The sequence below is a fragment of the Neophocaena asiaeorientalis genome, unplaced genomic scaffold (genome assembly GCF_003031525.2).
Source record: "Neophocaena asiaeorientalis asiaeorientalis breed wild unplaced genomic scaffold, Neophocaena_asiaeorientalis_V1.1 scaffold133, whole genome shotgun sequence".
In the NCBI taxonomy this organism is placed as follows: Eukaryota; Metazoa; Chordata; class Mammalia; order Artiodactyla; family Phocoenidae; genus Neophocaena; species Neophocaena asiaeorientalis.
Window position 1 is genome coordinate 4,223,895 of NW_020174429.1, and position 17,546 is coordinate 4,241,440.

Sequence of the window (17,546 nt, forward strand, 5' to 3'; positions counted from 1 at the left end):
ACTGTACTAATCACTTATTTTACTCAATCTTCACATCGGTCCTTTGAGAAACAGACTACAGTCAGCAGGTTCTGCATCCACAGATTCACCCATTCCCTTCTCCCCCCAAATCCAGAAAATTCCAGAAAGCAATATTTGAATTCACAGAGCACAGACAACTATTTACATAGTATTTACATTGCATTTACAACTATTTACATAGCATTTACATTGTATTACATAAGTAATGTAGAGATGATTTAAAGTGTATGGGAGGATGTGTGTAGGTTATATGCAAATGTTTCGCCACTCTAAATAAGGGACTCAAGCATCTTCAGGTGGATTTTGGTTATAGGGGTCCTGGAACCAATCCCTCCTGGGGCCCCGCCCCCGCCCCCCCTCAGGGTTAAGGTAATTTACTCAAGCGAGTTAGCAGTGAACCACGGTTTGTACTCGGGCAATCTAGTTGCAGAGGTTTTCTCCCTGTCGTCTCGGCCCATTTATTTGGTCTCCAGCACACTCAGGCCTACATCACCGGCGGCGATTTGATTTCTCATCTTGCAAAGCCGGTAGTGTCCCTCTGCAGCCACCATATCTGGTTAGTGAGCTTCCTTCCCGTCATTGCGTCCATCACGTCCTTCTGAATCAGCTTCTCCACTGCACTCAAATGTGACCGCGGCACCTGGAGGGCTGCAGGACTGCGCAGGCGTGGCGTTGTTGGGTTGTCCTGGTCATGGTGCGTGGCGAGCCCCGCGTGGTCCACACAGCCTCCCGGCGGCGTGAAGCGCAGGGCCGTCAGGGCCGTCGTGCATAGCAGCTGCTGCGATGTGGGGCAGGTCACTGTACACGACAGCTTCTCCAGCGTGGTGGCCTTGGCTTCCGGGGTCAGTGACTGGATCCAGAAGCTGGGTAGAACTTTGCCCTCGTCCTTGCTTGCAGGGCTGCGCTTGCCCCCCGGGGTCAGGCATCATTTGAGCGATTCCCCGAGGCAGCCCTGGGCGTGAAGGGGTTGAGAGGTCGGCTCACGATGGCCACCCCCTCCAGGAAGCCCCGCACCTGGTCTTTCACCCCGGCCACTGCCGCTCTTTGTGCTCTTGGCACCGCAGGTGGCCCAGCTGCTTCTGGCCGGCCTTCATCTGCTGGGCGTTCTCCTTTTGGTGCAAAATGTACTCCAGGATTGCTTCACTCATCCAGGAAGCCGTCTGGTGTGATGGTGAGATCGGGGCAGGGCTGCAGAGTGACGCCTCAGCAGTTGAAGTCCTGGACGGCATCCCGGCCCAGTCGAACGTTCTGGGTTCCGTAGCCCGAGGCCTCTGTGTCCTCCTTGTCATGGTGAGTGTGCGGGCCCTGCAGTGCTGCTGTTGCAGAGCTGTGTCTTCCTTACAAACGACTCCTTTTTTCTTCCTGGCTTCTTCAGATGTGCCCTTAAACCAGAAAGAAACCAGAGAATTGCATCTTAGGTTAATTTAGCCAGCTTTCTTTTGACTGGTGTTTTCATGCTATATCTTTTTCCATCCCTTTACTGTTAACTTATTTATTCTTTATATTAAAAGTTGGTATTTTGTGGATGATGATTAGTTCTTGATTTTTATCTTGTTTGACCGTCTCTGTTTTTTACGTTTAGACAATTTACATGTAATATTATTATCGACAGGGTTGGATTTAAATCTACCATCCCGCTAGTCGTTTTCTATTTGTCCCATCTTTGCTTGGATCATCCTCCCCTATTTTCTTGCCTTTGGGGTTAATAGAGTAATTTTTTAAATGCCTTTGTTCTGATAAGCTCATCCTGTGTCCAGATGATCAGACTCTTGTACTTTTAAAAGAGGTGTTTTTCCAAATATGCAAATTATTTGCCTGGATAAAGTGAACTGCAAGAATTTCCTGACGATACTAGTGAAGCTGTTTCTCAGGTTGTAGTCTTATCTTTCTGCACAAGGCTCTTCTTGAGCAAACAACTAATGTTATGTTGTCTCAGGTCATCCTAGCTCTCGGCCCAAATAGCTAGGTTTCATTTATTCACAGAGTAGGAAGATGGACAAAGTATGGCATTGTTATACACTTGAATATTATACAGCAGTGAAAACTAATGTAGCAGTGTGAATTAGCATGAACATGATAAATCTCAAAAACGGGAAAAAAGCATATTGTTAATGCCTATAGTATGAAATCACGCCTGTTAATTGGAGAACATGTAAGTGATAAAACTCCAAATAAAAACAGAGGAATGATGAAAATAAAATTCAGAAGAGTTCCTTGCCCTTTCCTCCATAACACAAAATGAGAAAAGGGTGTCATCAGGGAGAGTCAGAGTGAGAGCTTCCAAAGGTGAGTGGACTAGTCAAGGTTCTTCAGCTTATACTTGTTTAAACTCTGTATGCTATATATTTTTGATTTCTTTCTTCTTTTTTTTTTTTTTTTGCGGTACCCGGGCCTCTCACCGCTGCCGCCTCTCCCGTTGCAGAGCACAGGCTCCAGACGCGCAGGCTCAGCGGCCATGGCTCACGGGCCCAGCCGCTCTGCGGCATGTGGGATCCTCCCGGACCGGGGCATGAACCCGTGTCCCCTGCATCGACAGGCGGACTCTCAACAACTGCGCCACCAGCGAAGCCCTATATTTTTGATTTTTAAAGCTATTAATTAAGAAGGCAAAAATGCTAAACTTGTATAGTACTCAAAACATACTCTGTCACCTTCTCCCCTTTTCTATTCAAGTATCACCTGGCATTCAGTCCCCAGCAAATCTGGGCATTTTCCAATTGCTTCCACATGTTAGCCCTCAGTTTTATCCTGCAAGATAAGGAGAAATTGTTTTTATGACCACTAAAGTTCCTTACAGAAATAAAAGTTTTGGTTTTATAACTCTGTTTGAATCTACCAAATGCAGACTTCTTATTTTCAATTAATTGGAATGTGCTAATGATTTATTTGTGATCCTAAGACTTCAATTAGGTAGAGTCTTAAATAGATTGGGTGTAATTTTCAGGTAGGTGGTAGGAATAAAGGTCAAGAAACACCTCTTTGTTTTAGTGGGTGGGTGGAAATACAAGCCTGCTAACCTTTTTCTTCCTATAAAAAGCTTCCCCTGCAGTTGAAGGTTTTTCACGTGTGTCATTTTTGGTGTTCTTCCTGGAAGATTTGCCTTCGTAAGGATTACAGGTTTCAGGATACTGGAAACTGGATTAACTCTCTTTCCTTTAGTGCAGGAATTAATTAGTCTTTGGTTTCTCTGTGTGTAGTCTGCATTTATATTTGACACAGGAAAGATTTTCACAAGTATCTTTTTGGCAGACTGTGATTTGCTATGATTTTCCACAAGCCAACATTTCCCGTCACAGAGATACTGTTACACCCATTAATCAAAGGCAGCATGTGTCATATATGAAATCTTGTACACACAGCTGTGGGGAGCTGGAGATAATTGTTAATGAACTTCAGTCACTCTGCCAGAGCACACAGCCTCTGACCGGCAGGAGCCTTGCTCCCGTTTTCCCTCTCATTCCCCCTTACCCTAAAACCTCACCCAAGACCCTTTTCTGAAGACAAGCCACCAGGCCCAGACTGCTCATTTCTTAGGATTTGTATTTGCTGGCAAGGCAACTTAGAGGCAAGGCTATTGCATCTGACTTAGAGCGTTACGTCCCCAAAGACACAAGGCCTCCAGAAACCCTCTTCAGATGCTAATATTCACACAAAGTGCCGCTGGCCCCAGCTGGCCTTCACCTGCAGCTCTGACAGGCAAGAGCCTCAGAATGAGGTCCTGGTTTCCATAAAAATAGGAAGGGCACACATGGTAAATGGCAGAGATCTCGCCCAAGCTATAAAATTATTTAAAGTCAGATTCCAGACAGTTAAAACTAATTGCTGTGAACACAAAGCCCAGGCAGCAGCCCCCTTTCTCCTTTTTTTCCAGTAATTCGCTTGAGACAGGGTAGCTTGAATCCTCTACTAATGCACACACCTAAAATTAAATGATGCCACTAAATTTAAGATGCAGCTGTTATTGTTAATGTTCAAACATGTTTTAAGCACAGGAGAAATGTGCTGTGTGGTAGGGCGAAAATATTAATGGGTCATTTAGAATTGTCCCTCTGTTTCTGTGGTTTTATGGGGGTACCTTGCTTAAATGTAGCATTATTGTTATTATTGCCGGTCTTACGGCTGATTTTCTGTTCCTGCTGGGTGTAGTTCGCAGCCTATCATTCTTTCTGTAAAACAGATTTGTAAAGGAAAAGACACTTAATCCACCAACATATTCCGGGCATTGGTAAACTGAGTACAAACCAGGAGAACTCCTTGCCTTATGGCCTTTTTTGGAACTAGCATAGAGAAGAGCTGTAGAATCCTTTCCCTGTCTATCTTTTCTTTTCACTGGCGATAGTACATAGGATATCACTGGCAGCAGAATGCTGACTAGGTTTCCCTTACCAGATACCAACATTCTGCTCCCGCTTCTCCAGGTGCTAATTTGTGAGCACCTTTATTTACAGAAAATTATTGGTTTACAGAAAATTATTGGAACACGGGTTCCCTTGCTTTTTAAGTTTAGAGACCCTCTTTGACACTAAAAAATGTATTCATTTAAGATTTCCAGTGCCTTTTAGTTCGTATTGCCTTTGTAGGGGAGGAGAATTTACGACCCTACAATGTGTCTCTTTGGCATATTATTTGAAACTGCTTGTTTTCTAAGATACAGCAGACATGGGAAAAACTGAACACCAAGTAGGAGGTACCCTTTTGTAAGAAACATTTACGTTTGTAAGGGAAATCTCCACTTGTAAGGGTGTCTCCCTCTTGGTACCTGGAAGAGGAGAATGACCAAATCTCTAGAAACTCTTATCAGTGGGGAAGACGCGGACCTAAATTCATGTAACAACCTTACCCTTGTTTACTGGGCTTCTCCTCCCATAACTGACTCATCCTCAGCATCCTCTTTTGTCTTCAGCTGAGGATGGTATTTAAGGTGAGGGCTTCAGCCAGATTGGCCAGTTACTTGGTTTTCCTGGGTCTTTCTCATGTATACATGTTGTTAAACTTTTGTTTGGTTTTGTTCCTGTTAAGCTGTCTCATGTCAATTTGATTCTTAGACCAGCCAGAAGAATCTAGAAGGGTAAAGGAAATTTTCTTCCTCCCCAACACCTTGGAATGTACATAAGTAATAGGTATTCAGTAACATCTTAAAATGAACTTATATTTAGGTAATTGAAAATGCACATGTGTGTGTGTGTGTGTGTGTGTGTGTGTGTATGAGAATGGCTGTACGTACATGTGCGAGATGTTTATTAGGTCTTCAGACTGTGATTAGTACTTCTATGTGTGGATTCCAGGATGCCTCTCAGAATCCTTATGACCTTTCCAGGAGTCCCCTGTCTCCTCTCTTGGTTAAAGAAATAAGAATCTAGATGGAGAAAACTCTAGGTGGGGAGTCAAGAGGCTAGAGTTTGGTCTATATTCAGTTGTTTGTACTCCTTTTGGCATTTTAACCTCTCTCTGCTTCTGTCCCCATTGTAAATTACGATGGCTTATACCTGTCATATTCATCTCATGGTTATAGTAAACGTGACATGCAGTTACCCAGTAGCACCCTAAACCCACTATTCAGGGAGCTACTGTCTACTCAGTTAAGGCTTCCTACTTTGACAGAAGATAATGTACTTATAGGTATTCTCATATTGAACCAGGTAAGGAAAGCTTTGGGATTCTTAAAAAAAGAGAGAAGAAAATATAATGTTAGAATCAAGAATTGGAGGAAATCTCAAAATACCTTAAAAGTGACAATGTTATTTTCCCTGAAATTCGTCAGACCTCAGAAGAAAGATAATTCAGAGAAGAGGAACCAAAACTACTTTTTTTCTTCAACTTGGTGGTAGTCAGAAAACATATGTTGAGCACATGCTTCCTGCCAGGATAGTGCTTGGTTCCTGGCACTCAGAAACAGTTGCATTTAAATCTGCCTGTAGACTAGATAATTCCTACACCCAATATTTCCCCTTTGTTCTTGCTCTCTTTCCCTCCCTTCCTTTTTTTGCTCCCATATTTTTCTCGAGGAACAGCTTAACATTTATGAAATTAGAAGTATTAAATTTGACTACTTGTTATTTGTAGATCCAGGTTTTGTAATTTCCAGAATTAGTAATGCTCCTGTTAATGTAGTTTAGCCTTGAACATCTTATTCTTTGGGGTTTTTATATCATCATCATACACTAGAAGGAGAATATGTTACTTTGCATGTTAAAATAAAGTTGTTTCCTTATTAACACCAATTTTACTAAGTAAATAGAGAAATACATAGGAAAAATCCATATCTTCTAGCAGATTCAGCTTAAATTGACTCTTAAATAGCGCCTAAAAATAATTTTGGCATAAATTAATAGCTTTCTTAAGCCAAAAATGTTACCATTATATATTTGCTTTATGCTTATTAACTACTAGTCTTTAATCCAGTGTGCTGTTATTAATACGACCTCGCGTTTTGAGAAACTGAGGGATTCTGTAAAGTTGTAAGTAGATTTTCTCGTTGGTTGGTTGGCAAATTAAATGTTCTTTTCCCTTTGAGATTCCAAAGTTGTTTTACTTCACTTAAGATTGATCTTTAATCAGCTTCTTGTCCCCCAAGTATTTGTAGTTCTGCAGTGGGCAGACTGCAAAACGAGGCAAGCCACTCTAGTTCTTTGTAATAAAGTTTCCAGTGGTTTGGGGGAAAAATGGAAAAATATTAGAGGGGTAAGTAGGTGGTTACTTAGCACTGGCGCAAAGGAGTGAATTATACTATAAACAAGAGTTAAATATTTGGTAAATATGGACAACAATATCATTTGCTTAGAGGGAGAAAGCAGTTGGGCTATATCACGGTGCTCTGTGGCATACTAGTGAAGAGGTTAAAACTTCTTTAGCAATTGTATGGTTAAGTTATAAAGACCACTTCCAGGAACATGGAGTAGATGTTTTTTTTTTTCCCTATTCTCATATGAAATACAACAAAAAACCCTGGACATTACTGTGGTGTAAGTCCTGAAATTAAGATTCAGTATTATCTGCCTCAGCATCAGAAACCAGGAGGGCCTCAGGGTGATGAAAGAAAGCAAAGAGCTAAATAAATGGAGATTGGAAAACTCAACATAGTAAAGGTTCCAGTTCTTCCCAAATTGATATACAGGTTTAATGCACTTTCTTTTAAAGTCCTAACAAGATTTTGGGGGGGTATGTAGAAAAAAACCATGAAATTTAAATGGAAAGGTAAGGAACTAGAATGGCTAAAACAGTTTTAAGAAAGAAGAATAAAGGGGAAAGAATGTCTACTCAATTAATAATAGCTTGGTGATCAAAGCTACTTGGAGAAGGGATAGACAAGTGAATCAGTGAAACAGAAGGGTTCAAAAATAGACGGAGACAAATAAGCCCAGCTTTGACAAATTTGCAAAAGCCATTCAATAGGGGAAGGATAGCCTTTCCAACAAATGGTACTAGAGCAATTGGACATCCATAAGCAAGAAAACAATCATAAAGCTTCAACATCGTACCTTATAAAAATTGAAACCAAAGTGTATCATAAATGTATCATATAAAATGTAAAAGTGTAAGAGTTCTTTTCAAAAATATAGGAGAAAATCCTTAGGATCTAGGGTGAAGCAAGGAGTCCTTAGACGTGACACCAGTGGAACTACGCATAAAAAGAAAAATTGGTGTATTGGACTTGATCAAATTAACAACTTTTGCTCTATGAAATGTGCTGTTAAAAGGCTGAAAAGAAGCTAAAAATATTTGCTAACCACTATCCAAGATGAGTATCTAGAATATATAAAGGACTCTTAAATCTCAGTAGTAAAAACAAACAAATAATTCAATTAGAAAATGGGCAATAGACTTGAAGAGACATTTCTCCAAAGAGGATGTACACATGACAGAAAAGCACAAGAAAATATATTTAACATTATTACCTATCAGGTAGATGCAACTTAAAGCCATAATAAGACATAACTACTTACTATTAGAGTTATTTTAATAAAAATTAATGAGAACACCAAATGCTTACAGGGGTGTAGAGAAACTGCGTCATTCATACATTACTGGGAGGAATGTAACAGTATAGCCACTCTGGAGGACAATTTGACGGTTTCTTAAAAAACTAAACATCCAACTACTGTATGATCCAGCAATTGCACTCCTGGATATTTATTCAAGAGAAATAGAAAACTTATGTTTACATAAAAAACTGATAAAAGTTTTCATAGCTTTTTTGGTAATAGCCAGAAACTGGAAACAACCTAACTGTCTTTCAATTGATGAACAATTAAACAGACTGTGGTACATCCATACCATGAAATACTTCTCAACAGTAAAAAGCAACACCCTATTGATACACACAGCAACTTGGATGGATCTCCAGAGAATCATGCTTGGGCCAAAAATCAATCCCAAAGAATTGTACCAGGTATGATTCCGTTTATGTAACTTTCTTGAAACGACGAAATTACTGAAACGGAGGGCAGATCAGTGGTTGCCAGAGATTAAAGACAGTGGAGGAAGGGGGAGTAGAGTGTAGAGGGGAATGTGAGGGAAGTGGGTGTGGCTATAAAAGGGCGAGATGAGGAATCTTTCTTGTGATGGAAATGTTCTGTATCTTGACTGCATTAACGTCAGTATCCTGGTCGTGACATTGTACTAGAGATTCGGAAGATGTCATCATTGGGAGCATGAGGGTAAAGGGGACATGGTATCTCTCTGTACTACTTTTATAACCAAACCCAGCTTCGGCCACTCGCTGCTCATAAGCCAATCATTTGAGAGGCAAGTGTCAGTAGAAAGGAAAGGTGCTTTGATAGGAAAATTCGGCAATCTGGGGAGATGGTGGACTCGTGTCCAGAGACCGACTCCAAAAATTCTGCTCAGCCATGACAGTTTCTAAAGGGAAACATGAGGGGGAAGAATCTCAGTGAATCATCGAGGCGGGAGGTTGGCTTTTGCATCATTCTCCATTTAGTGCAGACTGGCTGACTTCCTTCACTTGTTATCTTGCCTGCGTGATCTGCCCGCAGGACTACTGAGGGGGCTGTTGCGGGGTGGAGAGCAAGTCAGTTTTTAGCCACTTAATTCCTCATTCTTCCTTCTTTTTATCTAGGAAAAGAATCAATAGGTTAGACAAGGCATGGTGTGCCTTCAGGAGAGCATAAGTCCAAGTTAGTTTCAATTGTTTAGTGATCTCATTCCTATAATTAAGTTCTTTTAAGGTTAGAGGGGAACAGAAATGGGCAAAGGGGGAAGGGGCATAAGAGCTGCTTTCACTTTTTCAAACTGCGTAGGAATATGCAATTGTCTCAAAATAAAAATTTTAAGTAACTATAAATATCTGGTTGTATTCTCCTATAATTTTTATATAAACGGCTTTATGATTCCACAAAGATGCCTGTGAAATTGGAGAATGGTTTTCACTATGTCGTATTAATCCCAGGTGTACAGTTTCATGATCCCAGTTTGTAATTGTCTTGGGTACCTCTTTAAAATTCATGTTTCTTCTGGTTTCTTAAGGTCAATGCTCTCTTTCTTACAAAGGATAGGCTCTTGATGAGTCAACAGTGCTTTCAGCGGTCACTGCACATTAGAGAAAAGCCAGCAAAGTTCTCCCAGGCTGGGCAGCCTTTCACCTCCACACCCCTGGAATGAGTCTCAGTGGGAAGTAATGCGGCTCATTTGCAACCATCGTTTAATAGTCATAATAAAAAGAATGCTCAGAGGAATGGAGTTTAAAGCCCATTCGTCATATCAGTAAACAACATTCGCCTTTAAAAGGGACCTCCTGTTTTTGCCCGTTAAGTGCAGAGGTTCTGGTAGCTTTTGATTTATCACCTCACATTTTCGGCCTGCCCTTTTCTTTAAATATATAGCACGTTCAAATCCCAAATCAATATGCGTGGTGTTGTATTGAATTTAAGGCGAGCAGCGACAAGAAAAAACATAGTCATGAGACAATTTTTTAACCTTTTATGGAATGACAGTCTTACTAACAGGCTAGAGATAACAAGGTGCAAGTTTTCCTATTTTATTTCTCCTCCGAAGTTTAGCACCAGGAGTTTCAAAGTCACACCCACAGATAAGACCACAAAAGTTTGGCTCAATGAACCCCTGTGATGCCATTTCATGCCTCTATGGCTTTGTTTATTCTGCTTCCCTGGCCTGGATGACTGTTAACCTTTCTCACCTGGCTAACTCAAACCTATCCTTACCTCAATTAAATTACCTCTAATAAATCATTCACCTCTTCCTCCAGGAAGTCTTCCTTGACTGCTTGAGGATGGGGTAGAGGCCTTCCCTGTCTCTTTGTACCCCAGGTAATATGTAATATCAGAGCATTTTTCCATATTGCGTGGAAAATCTCCATTAGGCTAAACACTCTGAAAAGAGGAGCTGTGATTTATCTGTTTATCTAGTTTTCCCCAGTACTTTACACAGTGTGCTCAGTAAATGTTGGAGGAATCTGGGCAGTGGTGAAACATTGACATAGTAGAATTGACAAAAAAGTGGGAGCAAATCACACAAGAAAACCAAATGAGTTTATTAGATTTTTTGTACAGAGAATCTAGTTTGGACACAATGGATAACACAGATGTGGTTTAGTGGGTACCTTCCGTGCCTGAGCTTTTCTGAATAAGGAGAGTGACTTTGATATTTTCATTATTACTGCAGGATTGAAAGTGCCATAAGGACAGGAACTCTGTTGCTCCTGCTTTCAGAATTGGCCCTCAGTGTGTCTTTGCTTCCAACTATGATTATTTCCTTATATTTTAGTGAGCTATTTGATTACTACAAGTAGAATTGATGACTCAGTGTGTGCACAGGGAATATTTTTTTACAATTTAAATATTCTCTGGAAAGATTTTAAGAATTTGTACCTACACTATCCATCAGATTTCATTCTTTTTTCAATGCTGGCATTGTAACTTTAAAAACTGGGTGAAAACTGTAATTTTCATTCATATTATAATTTTCACTCATATTTAAATATGGATTAGAGGTTAGTACCTATCATGGAGTCAGACACACCTGGATTTGAAATGCAGCTCCATAATTGCAAGCTGCATGACCCCAGGAAGTTTATTTAATAGCCTCATCTCTAAAGTGGATTAATAAATGGTACTCACCTTGTAGCAAGGTTGGGGAAATATTCAGATAATGTGTATAAATTGTAAGCACAGTGCCTGACACAGTGCAGTTATTCAATAAGTATTAGCTTTTATTTTTACACGTACTGTATCAGTCTTCCATTACCAGTGAGGTTGAGTATTTGGCTATATCTGTTAAAATATTCTCTCTGCTTTTCAGTCCTTTCTTTCCAGGCCCTTTATTCAATCATATATTGGAGTTAACGCTCTCTCTCTCTCTCTTTTTTTTTAATTGAGTTCTAAAAGTTTTCCATACATAAAGGATAGCAAATCTTTGTGACGTGTGTATTTTGAGTAGTTTTACCTAATTAGTCCTCTGTCATTTAACGTTATCTGTAATATTTCGCTTTTTACCCAGAAAAGTAATGATCAGGTCTGCTCCCCAAACATTTTGAGCTCTCTGCACTTTCCTACCCTCTTTGAAGTTAAGCACAGTCCTATGACTCACTGTAACGTGAGCAATAGCCATCATGTTATTTGTGGGCACATAAATGCTTCAGCAGCCACTGTGCAGCTCCCTCTTCTGCATTGATCGTGGCAGCCTGTGATGATGGCAGAGATGGAGACAATGTCAGCCTGCGTCCCCAAGTGACAAAGATGAGTGGTACCTCCTACTTGCAAAACGTGTAAACAAAATAAACCTTTGTTGTATTGAACTCCTAAGATTTGGGGGTTGTGTATTACTGCAGCATAACCTAACCTATCCTTACAGATGCAAGGATATTTTTGCTAGATTTATTATTATTTTTAAAGGTAGTCACATTTAGCTATCTGTTCCTTAGAAGTACTGCCTTTGGTATTAAATGGATATTATGCTGAGAAAGTCCGGAAAGTCTGTTCTAACTATTGGAGTGCCCAAACATGGACTGAATGGCTTTTTGAGGTAGTAAGTTTCCTGCTTGTGAATAATTTTCAGCAGTTATGGCTGTGTGTCAGGAGTGCTGTGTAGTTATTATATGTTATATGAGTGATCAGAATAGTTGACCTTTAAATTTCCTTCCAGCTGTTTGGATATTAAGAGTGATGCAGAGTTACTACTCAAGGAACTCGCCATGTACCTTAGTATTTGCAAAGATGAGGTAGAATCTGGGGAAAAGATTCTTCCATCTTTTTCCAAATAATCAATCATAAATCTGCAGATAAAATAATCCCCAATTTTTAAGATAGATCTAAGTTTCCCTGTATATTAAAGCTCTGTGCTCTTCACAGTTTCTTCAGTGACTCAATTTCACCCAGACGTACAAAATAAGAAACACTGCCTTCTTATACATCTTGAGCAGATGCCTTACTGAGACCATATTTTACTGTTGTTCTTCAGTTGTATAATACGTCAAGACAGGTATACGGGATGTAGAATCCTACTGGCTCCATGAAAGGGGATTGTTTCAAAGCACCAAAATTAAAGTGAAGAGTATTTCTCCCCTACTCTGTCCAGGGCAGCACTTTAAGACATTGACACAGCAGAGTAGGGCAGCATCTGAACCACTAAAAGGTCTCACAGCAGCTTCCTTTCTTCTCCATGCCACCAAATGACCCTTGAGTAAAGAGCAAACTCTCCCATTCAGATGGGCTCCTGGAAGTTACTTTCCCCGTGTGATTGCCACCCCCTCCCTTTATTCCTCTGGTTCTTGAGTCTTGGTGTTCAAGGCTAAACAAAGATAATTTGAAGAATTGTATAAAAACACTCTTCCAAACTAATACTTAGGTTCTTTGAAGAGAAGCACCAGAGGATGAGCTATTAAGAAAATGATACCCTCCACATCTTGGCTATTGTAAATAGTGCTGTAATGAACATAGGTGTGCATGTATCTTTTCAAATTAGTGTTTTCATTTTCCTCAGATAAATATTCAGAATTGGGATTGCTGGATTGTATGGTAGTTCTGTTTTTAGTTTTTTGAGGAACCTCAATGCTTTTTTCCATAGTGGCTGCAGTAATTTACATTCTCACCAACAGTGCGCGAGAGTTTCCTTTTCTCCATATTTTCACCAAACCTTGTTGCTTCTTGTCTCTTTGACAATAATCATTCTGACAGGTGTGAGGTGATAGCTCCTTCTGGTTTTGATTTTCGTTCCCCTGATGATTTGTGATATTGAGCACCTTTACATGTACCTGTTGGCTATCTGTATGTCTTTTTTGGAAAAGTGTCTATTTCAGGTCCCCTGTCCATTTTTAAGTTGGGTTATTTGCTTTTTTATATTGAATTGTATGAATTCTTCATATATTTTGGATATCAATCCCTTGTCAGATATACCGTTTGCAAATATTTTAACCCATTCAGTAGGCTACCTTTTCATTTTGTTGGTAATTTCCTTTGCTGTGCAAAAGCTTTTTAGCTTGATGTAGTCCCTTTGTATATTTTTGCTTTCTTTGCTTTGCCCGAGGTGACAGATCCAAAACTATATTGCTAAGGCTGATGTCAAAGAGGTTACTGCCTATGTTGTTTTCCAAGATTTTTGTTGTTTCAGGTCTTACATTCATGTCTTAAATCTATTTTGAGTTTAATTTTATATGTGGTGTAAGAAAGTGGTACAGTTTCATTCTTCTGCATACAGCTGTCCATTTTTCCCAAAACCATTTACTGAATTTCCCCATTGAATATTCTTTCCTCCTTTGTTGTAGATTAATTGACCATATGTGTGTGAGTTTATTTCTGGATTCTCTATTATGTTCTATTGATCTATGTTTCTGTTTTTGTGTCAGTGTCATACTGCTTTGATTACTGTAGCCTTGTAGTATAGTTTGAAGCCTGGGTACCTGTCTGTTGGTTGATGAATGGATGAAAATGATGTGGCATGTATATACAGTGGAATATTACCCAGCCATAAAAATAGTAAAATCTTGCCACTTACAGCAACATGGATGGATCTGGAGGGTAGTATGTTAAGTGAAATAATTCACAGAAAAACAAATACTGTATGATTTCACTTGTATGTGGAGTCTCAAAAACAAAACAAGTGAAGAAACAAAACGGGCTCATAGATATAGAGGACAAACTGATAGTTTGTAGAGGAGGGGAAGGTGGGATAGAGGGATGGACAAAATAGGTGAAGCAGATTAAGAGGTATAAACTTCCAGCTATTACAGTAGGTAAGTCACAGGAATGTTATGTATACATAGGGAACATAGTAATATTATAACAGCTTTGTATGGCGATGGGATGGTAACTGGGCTTATTGAGGTGATCATTTCATCATGTCTAAAAATATCGAATCGCTCTGTTTTACACTTGAAACTAATAAAAATTAAAAATAAATATAGGCATTTATAGCTATAAGTTTTCCTCCACACTTCTTTAGCTGCATCCCATTATGTTTGGGTTTGTTGAGTTTTGTTTTTATTTGTCTCCAAGTATTTTCTGATTTCCTTTGCGATGTCGTCCTTGATCCCTTTAGGGTATATTGCTTCACATGCATATGTTTGTGAATTTCTCTAATTTCCTTTTATTATTGATTTCTAATTCTGTTCCATTTGTTCATAGAATACATGGTGTGATTAAATTATTTGAAATATATATTTAAAAACCCTAGCCTCATTAAATCATTAAATTTTAGTTAGGACAGTTTCTGTTTTTGTTAATATCACATACTTTTTTAAATGATTTTTTCCTTCATTGTAGTATCTTTTCTTCTCCATCTCTCAGCTTTTTCACCTGTGGCACCCTGGTGTGGGTGGGTGTTTGTTGCACCTGGAAGATGTGTTGGAGAAAGTGGGAGAGATGTGCAGTTGAGTCCTTGGCTACTGTTGAGGTTACAAATATCTGAACTTGTAGCTTTTGTAAAAAATACCCTCTAACTTCTACCTTTTAACAGTGATGTTGGGTGGCTAATTTTATGCACTGGTTTTAAAATCCTAGGAGGAAACATTCTGAAATAGATAACATTTTCTTCAAAATCAACCTTGACTCCCATTCTAAATGCAGTTTTTGAAATTTAGGTGTGAAGAATTTCTTAATCTTTCCTCTCTGTCTCCTATCCCATTTTTATTACAGTCTCTCGACTGGGTCTAACATGCCCTGTGAGAGCCCCTCTGTTTATCTTCTTCAGAAATTAAACATCTAGTGTTCTGTTGGTGTTGAGAGAGATAATTCCCCACTGATGAAGGGATCTAATGATGTAGCTGCTCTGTAAACACCCTTTAACTCCCTCCTAACCTTCAGAGGCAGTGGGTACCACTATTTCTGGAGGAAGTAAATCGGGTTGGTTATTGATTGGCTCTTTCCATTGCTGGCCTAGAATTTAACTTTCTAGGGGTTTGTGTCTTAAGTATCTACCTCTTTACTACAGTTTTAGCAGTGTTTTATGGGCAAGAAAAGTGACATATGTGGATTTAAATAGCCTCCTTCTCGTGGAAGTTCTGTAGAATCTATTTTAACTACAGTGAGACATGGTTATGTAACCTTTAACTTTGAGACTGTGATGCGTGTTTTCCTGTTTATCGTAGGGAATATGTTAACTTGTCATATACGTGTTACAGGAAATCAAATTTGAGTTTACATCAAACTTGTAATGTTGAATCAAATGATTATAAGTTCACTTCTTATTAACTCAAGAAGTATAAAAACAATCAGATGCTCCTGAACTAAGGAAACAGCACCTGTTCTCCCCTTTCTTCAAGCACAGGGAAAGTCGTTCTAAGTGTTGATTTTAGCAGGAACATTTAAAAACACTATGAAGAATCTTGACTTTATTCTCAGTGTAGTGATTTTTAAACTAACTTCTAATGCTGATTGACTAAGGTTTGCTCTTCTTTGGAAATGAAGGGGAGAATATCTATTTTTTTTGTCCTTGATAAGTTTGTACTTTGATTCGAAAGATAAAAAATAATTATGGAATAGGTATGCAATTAGAAGTAAATTGGATAGCGCAGAAAATAAAATAGTAGCTTTTCATTTATCTGTAATATCCTTAGAACTACGACTGTGTATACTTTGACTCCTATTTTTATGTCCATATTTTTACAGCTTTATTGCTAAAATTTAGATATATAAACTGTATTTTTAAATTATTTTCTTCAGATTGTAAGTCTCTCAAGAAAGGGAAATTATCTTTTGTGTTTTTAATCCTATGACTATCCTAGCACAGTGCTAAGACGGTACCAATTTCTGGACACTGAATGAAGTTATGGCTAAACTTTTATTACCTGGAAACTACCAGGTAAAATATTTAATTATCTAAAGAGATAAACCAAATTTAAGAGAAACAGACAAAAATCAACAAACAACTTTTATTTAAATATTTCATTTAAAAAACAAAACACCTGCTTTCATCTGGTTTCCTAGGAGTTAGTTCAAGGTTCAAAAATCGCTTTCACATCTACACCCGTTGTCCCAATCTGTAAGGAATTTATTCTCAAGATGGAGGCCCTGAGATGCAGTCCCACACAGGAAATAACGTTCTTGTTTTACTTGTGGGCTCTACTTAAAAATGGCAAATTATTTTTGAAAGATTATCTTAAAGTAAATCATCTTTATTTACTGAGCTGTTACTCTTTACAAGGCGTTGTGGTGGGTTCTTAGAGAATACAAAAATAAGACATAGTCCCTGTTATTAAGGACTAGAATTAAATTAAAAAACAAAATAGGGCTTCCCTGGTAGCGCAGTGGTTGAGAGTCCGCCTGCCGATGCAGGGGACACGGGTTCGTGCCCCGGTCCGGGAAGATCCCACATGCCGCAGAGTGGCTGGGCCCGTGAGCCATGGCCGCTGAGCCTGTGCGTCCGGAGCCTGTGCTCCGCAACGGGAGAGGCCACGACAGTGAGAGGCCCGCGGACCGCAAAAAAAAAAAAAAAAAAAAAGCCACAAATAAAGATTTAACGAACAATTGAAGTGTCACGTGAGGATGCTATGTGAGTTCAGGTAAAGAGAGAGATCGTCGGTGTTATTGCTACTGATGAAGTTAAACATTTATTTAGCGTATGTTAGGTTCAGGGCGCTAATCTGAACACTTTACATGTATTAACCTCTCTTAATTTTCATAACAAATCCATGTTGTAGATACCCATTATGTCCACTTAAAAGATTAGGAAACTGATACACAGATAGGTTAAGTAACTTCCATAAGGTCTTGCAACTGGCAACAAAATAAAACCCAGGGTAGCGACATTACAGAACATAATGAGGAGCTGTAATGTAAATTGGAACATTAAAGGTGTTAATCACCAGAAAGAAAAAGAAAATGAGGAAGAGAAATTCAAGTTCATGTAAGTCAAAATTTGAAAGTAAGATTAAACAAAACGAGTTCAGTCTTGTGGGAGCTGAGGTATTATCTAAATGTAAAATGAACGTATAACTTATTTTCCAAATGTGGCCACTTTTGAGAGTGGCAGGGCTACTACTGGATGTGAATGCTCCATGCAAACTGAGACCCATGGTCATCCTGGTTGTGCCCCTTGCCCTCAGATCCTTGACTCTG

At 39.2% G+C, this 17,546-nt stretch overlaps 1 pseudogene; it reads right to left on the reverse strand.

The window, feature by feature from the left end:
* Nucleotides 1-532: 532 nt before the first annotated feature.
* Nucleotides 533-17,546, reverse strand: part of LOC112407483 (nitric oxide synthase-interacting protein pseudogene) — a 20,756-nt pseudogene continuing 3,742 nt past the window's right edge.